The following is a 15,870-nucleotide window of genomic DNA, read 5'->3' as shown; positions in this document are numbered from 1 at the left end:
CTGCACAGTACTGTCTTTCCAAGCTAGTCGGAAGACTTCCAGTTTGGTGTGGCGCCATTTCCGTTCCAATTTTCTGGAAGCTTGCTTCAGAGCTCGGGTATTTTCTGTGTACCAGGGAGCTAGTTTCTTATGAGAAATGTTTTTAGTTTTTAGGGGTGCAACTGCATCTAGGGTATTGCGCAAGGTTAAGTTGAGTTCCTCAGTTAGGTGGTTAACTGATTTTTGTCCTCTGGCGTCCTTGGGTAGGCAGAAGGAGTCTGGAAGGACATCAAGGAATCTTTGTGTTGTCTGTGAATTTATAGCACGACTTTTGATGATCCTTGGTTGGGGTCTGAGCAGATTATTTGTTGCAATTGCAAACGTAATAAAATGGTGGTCCGATAGTCCAGGATTATGAGGAAAAACATTAAGATCCACAACATTTATTCCATGGGACAAAACTAGGTCCAGCATATGACTGTGACAGTGAGTGGGTCCAGAGACATGTTGGACAAAACCCACTGAGTCGATGATGGCTCCGAAAGCCTTTTGGAGTGGGTCTGTGGACTTTTCCATGTGAATATTAAAGTCACCAAAGATTAGAATATTATCCGCTATGACTACAAGGTCCGATAGGAATTCAGGGAACTCAGTGAGGAACGCTGTATATGGCCCAGGAGGCCTGTAAACAGTAGCTATAAAAAGTGATTGAGTAGGCTGCATAGATTTCATGACTAGAAGCTCAAAAGACGAAAACGTCATTTTTTTTTTTGTAAATTGAAATTTGCTATCGTAAATGTTAGCAACACCTCCGCCTTTGCGGGATGCACGGGGGATATGGTCACTAGTGTAGCCAGGAGGTGAGGCCTCATTTAACACAGTAAATTCATCAGGCTTAAGCCATGTTTCAGTCAGGCCAATCACATCAAGATTATGATCAGTGATTAGTTCATTGACTATAATTGCCTTTGAAGTAAGGGATCTAACATTAAGTAGCCCTATTTTGAGATGTGAGGTATCATGATCTCTTTCAATAATGACAGGAATGGAGGTGGTCTTTATCCTAGTGAGATTGCTAAGGCGAACACCGCCATGTTTAGTTTTGCCCAACCTAGGTCGAGGCACAGACACGGTCTCAATGGTGATAGCTGAGCTGACTACACTGACTGTGCTAGTGGCAGACTCCACTATGCTGGCAGGCTGGCTAACAGCCTGCTGCCTGGCCTGCACCCTATTTCATTGTGGAGCTAGAGGAGTTAGAGCCCTGTCTATGTTGGTAGATAAAATGAGAGCACCCCTCCAGCTAGGATGGAGTCCGTCACTCCTCAGCAGGTCAGGCTTGGTCCTGTTTGTGGGTGAGTCCCAGAAAGAGGGCCAATTATCTACAAATTCTATCTTTTGGGAGGGGCAGAAAACAGTTTTCAACCAGCGATTGAGTTGTGAGACTCTGCTGTAGAGCTCATCACTCCCCCTAACTGGGAGGGGGCCAGAGACAATTACTCGATGCCGACACATCTTTCTAGCTGATTTACACGCAGAAGCTATGTTGCGCTTGGTGATCTCTGACTGTTTCATCCTAACATCGTTGGTGCCGACGTGGATAACAATATCTCTATACTCTCTACACTCGCCAGTTTTAGCTTTAGCCAGCACCATCTTCAGATTAGCCTTAACGTCGGTAGCCCTGCCCCCCGGTAAACAGTGTATGATCGCTGGATGATTCTCAAGTCTAATACTGCGGGTAATGGAGTCGCCAATGACTAGAGTTTTCAATTTGTCAGAGCTAATGGTGGGAAGCTTCAACGTCTCAGACCCCGTAACTGGAGGTGTAGAGACCAGAGAAGACTCGGCCTCTGACTCCGACCCGCTGCTTAATGGGGAAAACCGGTTGAAAGTTTCTGTCGGCTGAATGAGCGACACCGGTTGAGCGTTCCTACAGCATTTCCTTCCAGAAACCGTGAGAAAGTTGTCCGGCTGCGGGGACTGTGCCAGGGGATTTATACTACTATCTGTACTTACTGGTGGCACAGACGCTGTTTCATCCTTTCCTACACTGAAATTACCCTTGCCTAGCGATTGCGTCTGAAGCTGGGCTTGTAGCACAGCTATCCTCGCCGTAAGGCGAGAACAGCGACTGCAATTAGAAGGCATCATGTTAATGTTACTACTTAGCTTCGGCTGTTGGAGGTCCTGACGAATCGTGTCCAGATAAAGCGTCCGGAGTGAAAAAGTTGAGTAGGAAAAAACAAAAATATAAACGGTAATTAAAAAGTAAAAACCGTAAATTTGTCAGGTAGCAAAACAGGTTGGCAACAAAACGCACAGCAACTCAAAAACAAGTCTGCAAGTCGTGACCGGAAATGACGTTTGACCGACGTTTGACCGACGTTTGACGTACAACTACCAATCAGGAAGTGCCTCTTACTTTGAAACCTGTCTTCCTCAAATCAAATGTTATTTGTCACATACACATGGTTAGCAGATGTTAATGCGAGTGTAGCGAAATGCTTGTGCTTCTAGTTCCGACAATGCAGTAATAACCAACAAGTAATCTAGCTGACAATTCCAAAACTACTAACATATAACAAGTGTAAGGGGATAAAGAATATGTACATAAAGATATATGAATGAGTGATGCTACAGAGCGGCATAGGCAAGATGCAGTAGATGGTATTGAGTACAGTATATACATATGAGATGAGTATGTAAACAAAGTGGCATAGTTAAAGTGGCTAGTGATACATGTATTACATAAAGATGCAGTAGATGATATAGAGTACAGTATATACGTACGTATACATATGAGATGAATAATGTAGGGTATGTAAACATTATATTAGGTAGCATTGTTTAAAGTGGCTAGTGATATATTTTACATCATTTCCCATCAATTCCCATTATTAAAGTGGCTGGAGTTGAGTCAGTGTGTTGGCAGCAGCCACTCAATGTTAGTGGTGGCTGTTTAACAGTCTGATGGCCTTGAGATAGAAGCTGTTTTTCAGTCTCTCGGTCCCAGCTTGGATGCACCTGTACTGACCTCGCCTTCTGGATGATAGCGGGGTGAACAGGCAGTGGCTTGGGTGGTTGTTGTCCTTGATGATCTTTATGGCCTTCCTGTGACATCGGGTGGTGTAGGTGTCCTGGAGGGCAGGTAGTTTGCCCCCGGTGATGCGTTGTGCAGACCTCACTACCCTCTGGAGAGCCTTACGGTTGTGGGCGGAGCAGTTGACGTACCAGGCGGTGATACAGCCCGACAGGATGCTCTTGATTGTGCATCTGTAGAAGTTTGTGAGTGCTTTTGGTGACAAGCCGAATTTCTTCAGCCTCCTGAGGTTGAAGAGGCGCTGCTGCGCCTTCTTCACGATGCTGTGTGTGTGGGTGGACCAATTCAGTTTGTCTGTGATGTGTACGCCGAGGAACTTAAAACTTACTACCCTCTCCACTACTGTTCCATCGATGTGGATAGGGGGGTGTTCCCTCTGCTGTTTCCTGAAGTCCACAATCATCTCCTTAGTTTTGTTGACGTTGAGTGTGAGGTTATTTTCCTGACACCACACTCCGAGGGCCCTCACCTCCACCCTGTAGGCCGTCTCGTCGTTGTTGGTAATCAAGCCTACCACTGTTGTGTCGTCCGCAAACTTGATGATTGAGTTGGAGGCGTGCGTGGCCATGCAGTTGTGGGTGAACAGGGAGTACAGGAGAGGGCTCAGAACGCACCCTTGTTGGGCCCCAGTGTTGAGGATCAGCTGGGTGGAGATGTTGTTGCCTACCCTCACCACCTGGGGGCGGCCCGTCAGGAAGTCCAGTACCCAGTTGCACAGGGCGGGGTCGAGACCCAGGGTCTCGAGCTTGGAGGGCACTATGGTGTTAAATGCTGAGCTGTAGTCTATGAACAGCATTCTCACATAGGTATTCCTCTTGTCCAGATGGGTTAGGGCAGTGTGCAGTGTGGTTGAGTAGGCATCGTCTGTGGACCTATTTGGGCGGTAAGCAAATTGGAGTGGGTCTAGGGTGTCAGGTAGGGTGGAGGTGATATGGTCCTTGGCTAGTCTCTCAAAGCACTTCATGATGACGGAAGTGAGTGCTACGGGGCAGTAGTCGTTTAGCTCAGTTACCTTAGCTTTCTTGGGAACAGGAACAATGGTGGCCCTCTTGAAGCATGTGGGAACAACAGACTGGGATAGGGATTGATTGAATATGTCCGTAAACACACAGGCCAGCTGGTCTGCACATGCTCTGAGGGCGCGGCTGAGTCCGCATGTTTTGGTTGCGGGCCGTGTCAGTGGCACAGTATTGTCCTCAAAGCGGACAAAAAAGTTATTTAGTCTGCCTGGGAGCAAGACATCCTGGTCCGTGACGGGGCTGGTTTTCTTTTTGTAATCCGTGATTGACTGTAGACCCTACCACATACCTCTTGTGTCTGAGCCGTTGAATTGAGATTCGACTTTGTCTCCTATGCATGCCTATCCTCCATTTAAAGGGATATCAACCAGATTCCTGTTTCTATGGCTTCCCTAAGGTGTCAACAGTCTTTAGACATAGTTCCAGGCTTTTATTTTGAAAAATGAGCGTGAAAGATCACATTGCGTAAGTGGATAGGTGGGGGCTCGAGTGAGTTTTGCGCTACACAGTAAAGCGGCCATTGTTTCTCCCGGTGTTATTGAAAAACCTACACACCCGGTTGATATATTATCGAATATATATTTTAAAAACAACCTGAGGATTGATTATAAAAAACGTTTGACATGTTTGTGGACATTATGGATATTATTTGGAATATACGTCTGCGTTGTCGTGACCGCTCTTTCCTGTGGATTTCTGAACATAACGCAACAAACAAGTTATTTTGGGTATAAAAATAATCTTTATGGAACAAAAATAACATTTGTTGTGTAACTGGGAGTCTCGTGAGTGAAAATATCTGAAGATCAAAGGTAAAACGATTAATTTGATTGCTTTTCTGATTTTCGTGACCTAGCTACTTAATGCTTAGTGTACATGTTTTGTTATGCTATCGATAAACTTACACAAACGCTTGGATTGCTTTCGCTGTAAAGCATAATTTCAAAATCTGAGATGACAGGTGGATTAACAAAAGGCTAAACTGTGTTTTGCAATATTGCACTTGTGATTTCATGAATATGAATTTTTTTTAGTAATATTATTTGACTGTGGCGCTATTCTATTCAGCGGTTGCTGACGAAAATGATCACGCTAACGGGATGGGTAGCGTCAAGAAGTTAAAGAATAACTATAAATCTGAGAATTGTTACAATATCTAAAGTGTGGCTGCCACACAAGCCACAAATTATTATATTGTTTAATTTCAATGAGTGTATTAGATCAACCCATTGCACAGAGCTAGTACAAATGACCACACTTGTTTAGATCACGGCACCTAATTGGACAAATCGACCACCCACCCCGCCAATATCATGCTTGGTGACCTATACTGGGACATGCTTAACCTTATCATGCGTGAGTTCCAAATATCTAACGGTCGCCCCATCGTCAGTTTTTTTATACACGTGATGTTAGAACATTCACTCCATTCCAGAATGTGATTGTTACGCAAATGTACATTTAATCCACGCTGTCCTCAAACCAAGGCACGCAGCCTGTTATTATTTATAGGCCGTTTTCAACTTGTCAATTTCAATTTTTTATTTTCTAAGAACAGTTTGAATTGATGTGTGTTCTGCCTCATTCATTCCCAAAAAAGTAGTCCTTTTTACTTTTGTGGACAATTAAATTTTTTGACCCGGACAAAATTCACCATGCAATTCCCAATTGTTTGGGCAGTTCAAATCTGCAGACATTTGCGCATCTCCCGTCAGAACAGGATCTGAACACACGTGTTCACATTTACCGTCTTTTGCCTGCATCACGGTAATTGTTGCATTTGTTACCAATAATAACTTCGGAAATGTGAGCGTTTCTATCAAAGTGCCTTTTTACCTTGTAATACTGTATTATGCTCCATACGTACTTGTAAGCAACCGTAGAAATGACATAATATGACAAACTGCACTGCTCAAAAAAATAAAGGGAAAACTAAAATAACACATCCTAGATCTGAATGAATGAAATATTCTTATTAAATACTTTTTTCTTTACAAAGTTGAATGTGCTGACAAATTATCAATGGAAATCTAATTTATCACCCCATGGAGGTCTGGATTTGGAGTCACACTCAAAATTAAAGTGGAAAACCACACTACAGGCTGATCCAACTTTGATGTAATGTCCTTAAAACAAGTCAAAATGAGGCTCAGTAGTGTGTGTGGCCTCCACGTGCCTGTATGACCTCCCTACAACGCCTGGGCATGCTCCTGATGAGGTGGCGGATGGTCTCCTGGGGGATCTCCTCCCAGACCTGGACTAAAGCATCCGCCAACTCCTGGACAGTCTGTGGTTAAATGTGGCATTGGTGGATGGAGCGAGACATGATATCTCAGATGTGCTCAATTGGATTCAGGTCTGGGGAACGGGCGGGCCAGTCCATAGCATCAATGCCTTCCTCTTGCAGGAACTGCTGACACACTCCAGCCACATGAGGTCTAGCATTGTCTAGCATTAGGAGGAACCCAGGGCCAACCGCACCAGCATATGGTCTCACAAGGGGTCTGAGGATCTCATCTCGGTACCTAACGGCAGTCAGGCTACCTCTGGCGAGCACATGGAGAAAGAAATGCCACCCCACACCATGACTGACCCACCGCCAAACCGGTCATGCTGGAGGATGTTGCAGGCAGCAGAACGTTCTCCACGGCGTCTCCAGACTCTGTCACGTCTGTCACATGTGCTCAGTGTGAATCTGCTTTCATCTGTGAAGAGCACAGGGCGCCAGGGGCGAATTTGCCAATCTTTGTGTTCTCTGGCAAATGCCAAACGTCCTGCACGGTGTTGGGCTGTAAGCACTTCCCCCACATGTGGACGTCGGGCCCTCATACCACCCTCATGGAGTCTGTTTCTGACCGTTTGAGCACATTTGTGGCCTGCTGGAGGTCATTTTGCAGGGCTCTGGCAGTGCTCCTCCTGCTCCTCCTTGCACAAAGGCGGAGGTAGCGATCCTGCTGCTGGGTTGTTGCCCTCCTACGGCCTCCTCCACGTCTCCTGATGTACTGGCCTGTCTCCAGGTAGCGCCTCCATGCTCTGGACACTACGCTGACAGACACAGCAAACCTTCTTGCCACAGCTCGCATTGATGTGCCATCCTGGATGAGCTGCACTGCCTGAGCCACTTGTGTGGGTTGTAGACTGTCTCATGCTACCACTAGAGTGAAAGCACCGCCAGCATTCAAAAGTGACCAAAACATCAGCCAGGAAGCATAGGAACTGAGAAGTGGTCTGTGGTCACCACCTGCAGTACCACTCCTTTATTGTGTCTTGCTAATTGCCTTTAATTTCCACCTGTTGTCTATTCCATTTGCACAACAGCGTGTGACATTTATTGTCAATCAGTGTTGCTTCCTAAGTGGACAGTTTGATTTCACAGAAGTGTGTTGTTTAAGTGTTCCCTTTATTTTTTTGATTTTGAATATTCCTTAGAACTGCGGACAAGCAAGGTAACGTTATTCATTTCATAACCTTTATGGTGTTACAGTTGAAGTCGGAAGTTTACATACAAATACAATTAAACTCAGTTTTTCACAATTCCTGACATTTAATCCTAGTAAGAATCCCCTGTTTTAAGTCACTGAGGCTCACCACTTTATTTTAAGAATGTGAAATGTCAGAATAGTAGAGTGATTTATTTCAGATTTTACTTCTTTCATCACATTCCCAGTGGGTCAGAAGTTTACATACACTCAATTAGTATTTGGTAGCATTGCCTATAAATTGGTTAACTTGGGTCAAATGTTTTGGGTAGCCTTCCACAAGCTTCCCACAATAAGTTGGGTGACTTGTCTCATTCCTCCTGACAGAGCTGGTGTAACTGAGTCAGGTTTGTAGGCCTCCTTGCTCACACATGCTTTTTCAGTTCTGCCCTCACATTTTCTATAGGATTGAGGTTGGGGTTTTGTTATGGCCTCTCCAATACCTTGACTTCGTTATCCTTAGGCCATTTTATCACAACTTCGGAAGTATGCTTGGGGTCATTGTCCAATTGGAAGACCCATTTGCACCAACCTGATGGATGTTGCTTCAATATATCCACATAATTTCCCTGCCTCATGATGCCATCTATTTTGTGAAGCACACCAGTCCCTCCTGCATCAAAGCACCCCCACAACATGATGCTGCCACCCCTGTGCTTCACGGTTTGGATGGTGTTCTTCAGCTTGCAAACATCTCCCTTTTTCCTCCAAACATAACAATGGTCATTATGGCCAAACAGTTCCAACAGACCAGAGGACATTTCTCCAAAAAGTACGATCTTTGTCCCCATGAGCAGTTGCAAACCGTAGTCTGGCATTTTATGGCAGTTTTAGAGCAGTGGCGTCTTCCTTGCTGAGCGGCCCTATAGGTTATGGACTTGTTTTACTGTGGATATAGATACTTTTGTACCTGTTTCCTCCAGCATCTTCACAAGGTCCTTTGCGGTTGTTCTGGGATTGAGTTTAATCTCTAGGAGACAGAACGCATCTCCTTCCTGAGTGGTTTGACGGCTGCGTGGTCCCATGGTGTTTATACTTGCGTACTATTGTTTGTACAGATGAACGTGGTACCTTCAGGCATTTGGAAATTGCTCCCAAGGATGAATACTTATGGTGGTCTACAATTCTTTTCTGAGGTCTTGGCTGATTTCTTTTGATTTTCCCATGATGTCAAGCAAGGAGGCACTGAGTTTGAAGGTAGGCCTTGAAATACATCCACAGGTACACCTCCAATTGACTCAAATTATTTCAATTAGCCTATTAGAAGCTTCTAAAGACTTGCAGAATATTATGTCATTTTTCCAAGCTGTGTATAGGCAGTCAATTTAGTGTATGTAAACCCACTGGAATTGTGCTAGATTATTTCACTTATAATTGACTGTCTGTAAACAATTGTTGGTAAAATTATTTGTCAGGCACAAAGTAGATGTCCTAACTGACTTTCCAAAACTATAGTTTGTTAACAAGAAATTTGTAGAGCTGGGATGGTTGTATTCCCATATATACAATTCCTTCGGAAAGTAATCAGACTCATTGACTTTTTCCAGATTTTGTTACAGCCTCAAATTAGCAATCTACACACAATACCCCATAATGACAAAGCAAAAGCAGGCTTTAGAAGAAAAAAAAACATTTAACTCAGCATTCAGACACTTTGCTATGCAACTCAAAATTGAGATCGTGTGCATCCTGTTTCCATTGATCATCCTTGAGCTGGTTCTACAATTTGATTGGAGTCCATCTGAAGTAAATTCAGTTGATTGGACATGATTTGGAAAGGAACACACCTGTCTATTTAAGGTCCCACAGTTGACAGTGCATGTCAGAGCAAAAAAACAAGCGATGAGGTCAAAGGAATTGTTCACAGAGCTCCAACACATGATTGTGTAGAGGCTGGTCACTCTGACATAGATATTGAGTTCCTCTGTGGAGATGGGAGAACCTTCCAGAAGGACAACCATATCTGCAGCACTGCACCAATCAGGCCTTTGTGGTAGATGGCCAAACAGAAGCCACTTCTTAGTAAATGGCCCTTGACAGCCCACTTGGAGTTTGCCAAAAGGCACCTAAAGAGTCTCAGACCATGAGAAACAAGATCATCTGGTCTGATGAAACCAAGATTGAACTCTTTGGCCTGAATGCCAAGTGTCACATCTGGAGGAAACCTGGCATCATCCCTACGGTGAAGCATGATGGTGGCAGCATCATGCTGTGGGGATGTTTTTCAGCAGCAGGTACTGGGAGACAAGTCATGATCGAGGGAAAGATAAACGGATTAAAGTAGAGAGATCCTCAATGAAAACTTGCTCCAGAGCTCTCAGGATCTCAGACTGTAGAAAGTTGACCTTACAGCAGGACAACATAGGATTGGCTTCGGGGCAAAGCCTCAATGTCATTGAGTGACCCAGCCAGAGCCCGGACTTTAACCTGATCGAACATCTCTGGAGAGACCTGAAAATAGCTGTGCAGCAACACTCCCCATCCAACCTGACAGAGCTTGATGGGATCTGTAGAGAAGGGGAGAAACTCCAAATACAGGTGTGCCAAGCTTGCAGTGTCATACCCAAAAAGACTCGATGCAGTAATCACTGCCAAAGGTGCTTCAACAAAGTAGTGAGTAAAGGTGTCTGAATACTTAAGTAAATGTGATGTTTCTGTATATTGTCAATAGATCAGCAAAAATGTATAAAAACTGTTTTTACTTTGTCATTATGGGGCATTGTGTGTAGGAAAAAAACAACAATTTAATACATTTTAGAATAAGAAAGTAAAGTAACAAAATGTGGGAAAAGTCAAGGCGACTGAATACTTTCTGAAGGCACCATACATTATATTGAATGTGTTACTGTCTGTCCATCTGTCACGGTCTCAAATCGTTCTCACGACCTTTGTGCGCCTACATTCATAGGATAGGTTGCAACATCCTTATGATGGCTATAGGGAAAATGGGTCTTCCCTAATCTTAACACGACACCGACTGTCACTAGTGTGCATGCAGGCAGAAAGAATCGCTCTGAAATCCTGCTCACGTATTTTGACTAGAGTAGAAGCAAGGCATTGTCACATTTGGTTTTTACCTCAGGCATTCTTGATCAAATTGTAACCCAATTTGGTGATTAACTGCAAGTTTCACTGTGCATGATAGTTTTTTTTTTTTTAAACGTATTAAATCTTTCTTTCAGGACTGTTGGCCTTTGTCAGATTTGAAGTTGGTTGACCTGCAAATATGTTCACAGCTGGTGATATTCTTAGAGAGGATGACGCCCGTTGGTAGCTTGGATTGTCCTTCGGGCAGGAGAGTTTATCCTTGCAAAATGGTCAGATGGAACATTTTACAGCTCAGATGGCATACGTCGAGCAGGATCAATAGAGTAAGAAAGAAATTGTGCAGCCGCAGACATGTTTCATAACCAAGAGCAAAGTATCTCAACGCCAAAGGAGTCATTCCTCGCTTTACTCCGTCCTTCAACTTCATCCTCAGCTGATACTAAGATAATTGACTGGAGCCTCTTGTCGGAACACATACCATCCCTTCCCTGGGATTGATGCTAACAATGGACAAAGTGAAGCAGGGCCCCCCCCCCCCCCATCCGTCCGTGGGCCGAGTGAAGCAGGGCCCCCTCCATCCGTCCGTGGGCCGAGTGAAGCAGTAATAGAATGGCAACTATGTGAGGCAAGTAAAGCATTAAATTATTGTGGAGAAGAGAAAGGTGTAGGAAATGTTCAAGAATATGTAAATAATTCTGTCAACAGACACACAATACCGTTAATGTAAGCAACAGTGAACATATCACACTATATTTTATTGTACGGTCCAAAGGGATCAATTGAATGCTTTTATTTCCCAATTTTTGTCTGAATCAGGTGGGGCACCCCCAGGGGTTTTGTAGAAGACCTGCATCAAAGACCTGGGACACCACATCTCACCAAAAGGGACAGGAATTATATCCAAATAGGTGCCTATACCTATCCCCATTTTGCTTGGCAGCGATGCACCAGGCCTTCAAGCATAGCTGCCTTCACCTGTTTCATATCCTTTTTGATAGTTCTTCTCTGAGAAAGAATTCATCAATGTATTGGCATTAGGAAAAAAAGAAGGAAAATCCCAGAGGGGAAAAAAGTTCTGGACTGCCAGAAAGAGAATGGCATCATGAGTAAGTCTCCAATGCTGTTAGTAGAATATTATACATGTATCACTTGTAATGGCAGGCGTGCCATACTTCTAATGCTTTGACCATTTGTTTTCTTAGTTGTCAGACTTAAATCAGTTATTTATCCATGCCGTCTCTTTCAATCTGCTTTTGTGTTGCAGCCTACGTCCTGCAATTTGTCACGTTGGAGAGCTGGACTCCGATCAATGACACAAATCTAAAGGCGGCAGTGATAAACAAGTGTCGAATGAGAGCAACCAAATACTATGTTGTTGTTTTTTAAGCACACACACACACACACACACACGCACAACCCCCCCCACCCCTTGGACAGTGAGAAGCAGAGACACATTCTTCACTGTGTTGGTACCACATTGACACATTATTCCTGCCCTTTGTTTGATTTCCAATGCAAGATACTGTGAATCTTGAGAAATAAAGTTAGGTCTTGAATGTATGTGAACAAGCTTGGTTTTTTTCCCTAGAAATATAGGATTGGCTAATTTAACACTCGATAGATTGTTCTGGGTGCAGAGAGAGTCTGACGTTACAATTTAAGTTTTAAATGTAACGGTATCATAGCCTCTGGAAGTAAGCGTTCTGAGGGTGCTTGTAGCACCCCCTGAAAATCAGAATGAAAAAAAAAAAAAGTGCGCTGGGGCATTTACTATTCCATTTCTTCATTAGCAATAGGCTTGGGTTCATGCATGTTATCAGAAGCCTCCTCCCTAATTTTGCTTTATTCACTGCTTTAGCACACTCTGCCAACCCTGATGTCCTAGCCGTGTCTGAATCCTAGCTTAGGAAGGCCACCAAAAATTCTGACATTTCCATCCCCAATCACAACATTTTCCGTCAAGACAGAACTGCTAAAGGGGACGGAATTGCAATCTACTGTAGAGATAGCCAGCAGAGTTCTGTCATACTATTCAGGTCTATGCCCAAACAATTCAAGCTTCTACTTTTAAATATCCATCTCTCCAGAAATAAGTCTCTCACTGTTGCCGCATGTTATAGACCCCCCTCAACTCCCAGCTGTGCCCTGGACACCATATGTGAATTGATTGCCCCCCGTCTATCGTCAGAGTTCGTACTGCTAGGTGACCTAAATTGGGATATGCTTAACACCCCGGCCATCCTACAATCTAAGCTAGATGCCCTCAATCTCACACAAATTATCAAAGAACCTACCAAGTACAACCCCAAATCAGTAAACATGGGCACCCTCATAGATATCATCCTGACCAACTTGCCCTCTAAATATACCTCTTCTGTTTTCAACCAGGATCTCAGCAATCACTGACTCATTGCCTGGGTCCGTTATAGGTCCGCGGTCAAACCACCCCACATCACTGTCAAAAGCTCCCTAAAACACTTCTGCGAGCAGGCCTTTCTAGTCGACCTGGCCCGGGTATCCTGGAAGGATATTGACCTCATCCCGTCAGTAGAGGATGTCTGGATGTTCTTTAAAAGTGCTTTCCTCACCATCTTAATAAATAATGCCCCTTTCAGAAAATGTAGAACTAAGAACAGATATAGCCCTTGGTTCACTCCAGACTTGACTGCCCTTGACCAGCACAAAAACACCCTGTGGTGTACTGCACTAGCATCGAATAGTCCCCGTGATATGCAACTTTTTAGGGAAGTCAGGAACCAATACACAGTCAGTTTGAAAAAGATAACCTTTGCTTTCCTAACAAATGTGCATCCTGCAGCACTAATTCCAAAAAGTATTATGACACTGTAAAGTCCATGGAAAATAAGAGTACCTCCTCCCAGCTGCCCACTGCACTGAGACGAGGAAACTGGCCCCACTGATAAATCTACGAAAATCGACAATTTCAATAAGCATCTCTACGGCTGGCCATACTTTCCACCTGGCTACCCCAACCCCAGCCAACAGCTCTGCACCCCCCGCAGCAACTGGCCCAAGCCAATCTAGACAATCTGGACCCTCTCTTCCTAAAATTATCTGCAGCCATTGTTGCAACCCCTATTACTAGTCTGTTCAACCTCTTTCTTATCGTCCGAGATCCCTAAAGATTGGAAAGCGGCCGCAGTCATCCCTCTTCAAAGGGGGAGCCACTCTAGACCCAAACTTTTACAGACCCATATCCATCCTGCCCTGCCTTTCTGAAGTCTTCGAAAGCCAAATAAACAAACAGATCACCGACCATTTCGAATTCCAACGTACCTTCTCCGCTGTGCAAACTGGTTTCCGAGCTGGTCACGGCTGCACCTGTGCACCTCAGCCACACTCAAGGTCCTAAACGATATAACCGCCGCCATCGATAAAAGAGCATACTGTGCAGCCGTCTTTATCGACGTGGCCAAAGCATTCGACTGTCAATCACCGTATTCTTATCGGCAGACTCAACAGCCTTGGTTTCTCTAATGACTGCCTCGCCTGGTTCACTAACTGCATCTCAGATAGAGTTCAGTGTGTCAAATCGGAGGGCCTGTTGTCCGGACCTCTGTCGCTCTTGCTGCTGGTGATTATTTGATCCACCTCTTTGCAGACATCATTCTGTATACATCTGGCCCTTCTTTGGACACTTATACCTCCAAACAAGCTTCAACACCATACCACACTCCTTCCGTTGCCTCCAGCTGCTCTTAAATGCTAGTAAAACTAAATGCATGCTCTTCAACCTATCGTTGCCCGCTTCCGCCCGCCCGACTAGTGTGACTGCTCTGGACGGTTCTGACTTTCCAGACTCACATTAAACAGCTCCAATCCAAAATTAAATCTAGAATCGGCTTCCTATTTCGCAACAAAGCCTCCTTCACTCATGCTGCCAAACTTACCCTCGTAAAACTGACTATCCTACCAATCCTTGACTTCGGCAATGTCATTTACAAATTAGCCTCCAACACTCTGCTAAGCAAACTGGATACAGTCTATCACAGTGCCATCTGTTTTGTCACTAAAGCCCCATATACTACCGACCACTGCGACCTGTACGCTCTCGTTGGCTGGTCTTCGCTACATATTCGTCACCAAACCCACTGGCTCCAGGTCATCTATAAGTCTTTGCTAGGTATAGCTCCGCCTTATCTCAGCTCACTGGTCACCATAGCAGCACCCACCCGTAGTACACGCTCTAGTATGTATATTTCACTGGTCATCCCCAAAGCCAACACCTCCTTTGGTTGCCTTTCCAGTTCTCTGCTGCCAATGACTGGAACAAATTGCAAAAATGAACACACTGTATACAGATTTTTCTATTGTGTTATTGACTATACGTTTGTTTATCCCATTTGTAACTCTGTTTTTTGTCACACTGCTTTGCTTTATCTTGGCCAGGTCACAGTTATAAATGAGAACTTGTTCTCAACTGGCCCACATGGTTAAATAAAGGTGAAATAAATAAAAACTAATATTAGCTAAGCAGAACCTAACCTTAGGCTGGTACAGTAAATACACATTAAGGAGCGCATAACATTTAAGTCAGCCAGACATTTCTTCCCCAGTTCCATGTATCCATAGAAAAAAAAGCATAGACTATCACACAACATATACCCTCATCAGGTCCATATCCTCCTCTGCATTCTGAATAGGCTCTTGGGCTATCCACTTCTCTACCCTACTAACCATCTTCTGGTCCTTGGTTCTATCGTTTCACAAATCTTAGGAGGATGTAGACTGCTTTATGCAAACCAGTATCTGAATCAATACAACTAGTGTGCGAATGTGTGTGTTGCAGAGCTTCTCTCATGTTCCCATTTGAAACTCATGTTCCCCGGTTTTTGAAAGTTGGCTCCACACCAAAGAGCCTGAAAGGAAGGGCTTTTATGCGCTCCAAAGGAATGAGAGAGAGAAGCAATATAGACAGCTGGAAAAGATTTCTGGAGTGCTGAAACCAAGCTGTGTTGTCATGGACACACTTTGAGAGACATAGGAAAGAGTATGCATTCGGACTGAATAAACCTTCATTTTTTTAATAGGTTTTGCTGTAAGGTCATGCTTTTTGACAGCAATTTATTATATTCCATCAGGGCATTTGATTTGATGAAATGTGTAAGTGGCATTGGTGTCGAAGCATGATTCAGAAGATGGGGAGAGGGGGGAAGCATGATTCAGAAGGGGAGAGGGGGAGAGAGATTTTTAATTAACTTCAGAAGAATGGATTAACTTT

Source organism: Oncorhynchus mykiss, chromosome 22, assembly GCF_057628025.1.
Source record: "Oncorhynchus mykiss isolate SJ-2025 chromosome 22, ASM5762802v1, whole genome shotgun sequence".
NCBI lineage: Eukaryota > Metazoa > Chordata > Actinopteri > Salmoniformes > Salmonidae > Oncorhynchus > Oncorhynchus mykiss.
This window is presented reverse-complemented; position numbering follows the sequence as displayed.